This window comes from Amphibalanus amphitrite, unplaced genomic scaffold, assembly GCF_019059575.1.
Source record: "Amphibalanus amphitrite isolate SeventyFive unplaced genomic scaffold, NRLGWU_Aamphi_draft 000107F_arrow, whole genome shotgun sequence".
Taxonomy (NCBI): Eukaryota; Metazoa; Arthropoda; class Thecostraca; order Balanomorpha; family Balanidae; genus Amphibalanus; species Amphibalanus amphitrite.
Window position 1 is genome coordinate 70772 of NW_024881602.1, and position 5429 is coordinate 76200.

Here is a 5429-nt window from a genome sequence, read left to right on the forward strand (position 1 = left end):
ATTTGGAGAGTGGGATCACAGTGCACACTGTACATTAAGCCTAGTGAGACAGAAGCCTAACCGCCATCCGTCTCGTCAACGAACTGTCAACAGCGGATCAACAGCGATTATTTTTGTCACGGTATTCCCACTGACGCGTCAACCCGCAGTCTGAACACAGTAGCTGGAAAGTTGCCAACTTTGTTCGGCCATTGCAAGATAGACGTCAAATAGTCTGACTCCGTCTCACCTTGTCTGACCTTGTCTAACAGACAGTCTAGTCGTGTCTAAACAAGGGCTATACCGGGCAGCCCCTGGCGATGCACAAGGCTTGTCATCGACTACTTCAAGTGTCTGACTCTTCAGCCACCGACCTGCCTTCCGAATGCGTCATTGAGCTCGACAACGTTTTTCAGGGGTTACAGAGGTTTCTGCGCTCACTCGCCATTCAGCTGTCTGCTCTTTGGGCTTGTAACCCTTTTGATGGCAGATAGCTCGTGGTGATCATGATGCAATAATTGCATTCGGGCGAATCTGGAGGGCGTGGTCTCGAACGGGAGACAGGCGTCTGGTGTTCCAAAGAGGAGAAGATGGAGAGGCTCACAGGAGTGCTGGACGAGTTCGGATAGAAACTTTGGTAGACGGATAGATAAAAAACATCTCAGTTTAGAGCTCAGACCAGCTGACCGGTGGCTGGTTGGCTAACTGGTTACATGATCGGTTAGTTGGCTGACTGTCTGCCTGGTTAAATGGCTGGCTGCGTTAGGCTGGGTCGTGGCTTATTTGGTTAGGACTCGACTGAACTTGGTTGAGTTGAATGGGACCGGACTCCTTTGTGCAGCGGTCAGCGGACAAAAAAAAAAACTGATAAAGTGACAACAAATGATACAATTTCTAACCAGATACCATCTCAGAATTTACCGTATCAATCAGAATTTACTCAGGTATATTTCTCGTCTAGAATTATCATTAATTAGCCATGAATATTGCGAATTTCATCAGATTTCGAATTTTTGCCATTCGTTTCTACGTAAAACATGGTTACCTTCAGTCTCTTGGGAACACGATTTCTGTACCTCAAATCGAAAAGACGAAAAACAATCCCAAAGGCGCAGAAAGAAGGGAAATTATCTACAAGATAGCATCTCTCCTTTCCCTGTATCTGTCCACCATTTGTCATAAATCAATCTCAGATATGGTCCATTTAACATTTAAGTCTATAGAGCAGGCATAATTTTTTCTTTAGAATTATCGACAGGCGATATTCTTCCACCAAAGGCTTCAGAAGCTACTGATCGTTGCTTTCAGACTTCCACTGCCTTTTGTCCACCTGGGAACCGCTTTGGACCTCCTGTTCACTAAGTACAGGGTGGGGCAGCATAATCGGGAATGCTTTTTGGGCTCTAATCATGAGTAGGCATGACATTATTTTGATAAATTATAGCATGGCAATGAAACGCCCAAAAGTTGTGCATCATCTAACATGACTACATCCATGAGCATGCAACCTCCTGGAAAAGAGCAGCAAAATAGTTCGACGGTGCTCCAAGTGCTTTGCGCGCGCCCATAGACACTTATGTTAAACGAGTAAAACAAGAACATTTTGTTGAAACCCCTGCAATTCCACGTAAAGGTTGCTGGACAGGTCAACGTGTTATCACGGACAATAAGGATTGTGTGGGAATACTTAGGACAAAAGGTTAACGTAATCGTCGTAAAATAACTCTTAGCAGAGGACATACAGATGACTCACTTGAATATAAGGAAGACGCTCTTGAGCATATTAAAAAGAAACAATGTTCAAAACTTCAGCGACCAAAAATCTCACCACCGACTGGAATACGACAAAAAAGAATGGCAAGCCATATAGGGGATTGTATCGAGAATATTCCAGCGGTCATGCAAAGTAAACATCCTGTTGGGGTGATGGACCTATGGGTGGTCTTCAAGGGAGGTGCACGTGGTGCACCCTACTTCATCGAGCCCAGATAAAATGAGCACCTCTGGTAAATACATCCGCACTCTGGCAGACTCACGTGGAGCCGTCGGAACAGAGGATCACTGACGGTCCAGATCACGTCTTACGAGGACTCTGTCCGTGCTGGTACTGCAGTGAGGACGACATGTTATTGTGTAGGGCACCTCCACCTGAGATGAACCAAAAACTTCTGGTCCTTCAACTCCGCCGATTTAAATCCGACCTAATTCTTTACATGGAGCGTTTTTTGGTAGAAGGTTAATGAACAACTTATCATCAGTAAAGACGGTCTTCAGTGCAAGGTATGATGCTGATGGGCGATCATGGACAAGCAGGAGGTTGCACGTGCATGCGCGTGCTTTTGGACCCGCCTTGAGAAGGTCATCGACGCCGAGGGCGGTCACATAGGATGAGGGATAGGTAAAAGGTGACCAATTGATGGGATGTTGCTAAAATAGTGCTTGGAGCTGTATTTTTAAATTCATGACCAAATAATCCCGTTTGATATTTATTCCCGATTATGCTGCCCCACCCTGTATTTAATGTTCAGTTACTGCAGAGTGGAGGTGGGGAATACTTAAGTGGGCATTAAAAAGTTTCGTTTAGTGACTTTCTGCTTTCTTATTGAAAATTTCAGGCTCAATTGTGTCCGACTGAAAAGGTTTTTTTCATCTTAAGGCCGCCCCACACTGGAACTCGCATGCGGGTTGCGAGTTTGCGGGTTTTGAGTTTGCGGGCATAATACTAATTCATAGAGTGATCCAGAATTGGAGGATCAAAAGCATGCGATAGCATGCTTTTGCATCCGGAAATTCCCATTGGTGGGTCGCTGAAAAAAAGTTCGTCCGAGCCTGTTTGTCAGTATGTATGTATGTGAGTTTGTCCAAGCTTTTTTGGACCTGGAGTCAAAATGGGTGGACCGATCGGGACGAAAGTGGGACCGTTTGATTCGTCTCCGGCGAGGTAAACTTTTGGTGCTGGCCTCGGTTCGCTCGGTGCTTCGTGGCACATGCTATTCCGCTTCAAAGTTTCGGTGACACGAAATTTTTGTCAAGGCTACAGGTCAACCCGAGGTCACGGGCAAAGCCATACTGGCGGGACACATCGGTAACACCTTGAACCAGTTTCCAGGGGGGTCACCGTCTGCGAGGGGTGCAGGCTGCACGTGCTGGGGTCGGAAAACCGTTTTGACGTGAGGTCCTCTAGCTCAAATAAATTTTAAGCTATCAACCTCAAAATCGGTTCAATGGTAGTCCCAGGCAAGGCCTCCAAAATAATGCACGTTTGGTTGAGCTAAACTCTGTGGTGCATGAGCTATGCACGTGCAAGCCGATTGCACCCCTTCGTACGTTGCCACGCCTGCAGGGTAAACGGCAGCTCTAACTGGTTCAAAACTTGCAGGTCATAAGAAGAATACATTTGATCACGACATTCCGGCGAGATAATATCCGAAGGGTGCAAGCTGCGCGTGCGGGGGGCGGATAACGGTTTTGACGAGGGATCCTCTGATCCCGGGAAACGTCGATCTAGCGACACAAAAGTCGGTACACTGATAGAACTAGACACACGCTACATGATGTTATGAAAATGACTGCACTAGGGTGCCTGGGACATGAACTATGCACGTGCAGTTAATTAATATCTTACTGTAGGTAGATCTCCACATGAATCTCACGTGCTTTCAAGCATTTCATGGATGTTTCAACGCTTTCTTTTTAATGAAGTCATTGGGCTATGGATCCTCCAATTCTGGCCCAAGGCAACGCACGAGCGCTGCCGGCATCTAGTTAGACCGTTCCCTTATGGTAATTTCATGAATGCAGTGAAGCCGGCGCACCTTCAGAAACTTACATATAGTCGCAATACCAGCGCAACGAACCAAAATTCAACTCCAACGAAAAACCCGCAAAACTCGCAGAACTCGCAGACCTCGCAGCGAGGAAAATCGAAAGTTGACTCAAAATCAACTTTTGGAATGTGATGCAAGGTCGCTCGCAAGCAAAAAACATGCAGACTCCGATATTAGATGGTAGTGTGGGTCACTCAGCCTAGATTGTATCATTTGATTTTGAAGAAACCCGAAAATAAAAAAAAACTTGCAACCCGCATGCGAGGTCCAGTGTGGGGCGGCCTTTAAGTTAGACGTTTGAAAAGCCTGACTATTGAGTCTTTAGTAATAAAAATTGTTTATAAACCAGTATAACGCCTTTTGGGGCGACTAACGGAGCGAGCGAGAGGGTGGGCCTTGCACGTGCGAAATTGCGAGGGGGTACCTCCAACTGACTTGTGCACGGCACCCTACTAACTGGTCTCTAGCGATGTGCCAAATTTGGGCACAATCGGCCCAGCCGTTCTCGAGATCTGGAAGCGGCACCCTGCACGTGCGCACGTGCAAAATGGGTCCCAACTGACTTGTGCACGGCACCCTACTAACCGGTCCCTAACCGTGTACCAAATTTGAGCGCAATCGGTCCAGCCGTTCCCGAGATCTGGAAACGACCCCTGCACGTGCGCACGTGCAGCAGCACCCCAACTCTGGCACATGTATATGCAGTGCCTAGTGGGTGCCTACCTACATGCCAACTTTCAGCGCAATCGGCCAAGTAGTTACCGAGATATTGCAACAATTACAAAACTGACACCTCTTCGTTTTGCACGTGGCACGTGCATAAGGGGTCACCCACATGCATCGGGAATAGTCCAATACTTGGTAGAAGGAATGAAGCTACCCTACAAAAATTACCGCGTGTAAATCGGTCAAGTGGTTGCTGAGATATAAGCCTCGCAAAAGCGTGACCACGGCCGGCCGGCCGGCCGGCCGGCCGGCCGCTCATACTCAGAAATTTCCGTTAATCTAAGGAAAGACTACGCTCGCTTCGCTCGCTCCGTAAAAAACACGTAATGCATGTCAGAGAAGTGCGTTCTAGGCACCTACAGTGCAATCTAATGGTCAGACAAATTGATTTACAAATGCGGGTGTACCTAAATTAGGTATTGCAGCGCCACGATATAGTCAATTTTCTAGATTAAGATTGCAAGAAATAAAGAAAAAACCTGTGCATAACTTTGAATAGCACAATTCGATTCATCGTAAAAATGTGTTAGAAACAGCAACATTTTCTCCTAAAACCAGCTTCAAAATTAACCTCTCTTTCCCTGACCTGGACCTGATCCCGATCCCGACCCACCTTGTTCTGCATCACTAAATGAACATTCGCAGTGAATTTTGTGAGTAGAATGGCCAATAAGACATGTGTCGGACCTATGCCTTTCAATATAGCTCGCTTATTCTCTTTACTCGGCACTCGCTTATTTTCTTTTAAATTATCTTTACTGACCTGACTTGACATGACCATGGCCTTGAACTTTGTATGACATCCCATGCACTGCATATTGTTTTTCTAGCTCAAAGACGCTTTCTGGGTGATCAACCACAATTAATTGTTCGTTGACTGGGCTCCGAAGTCAATAC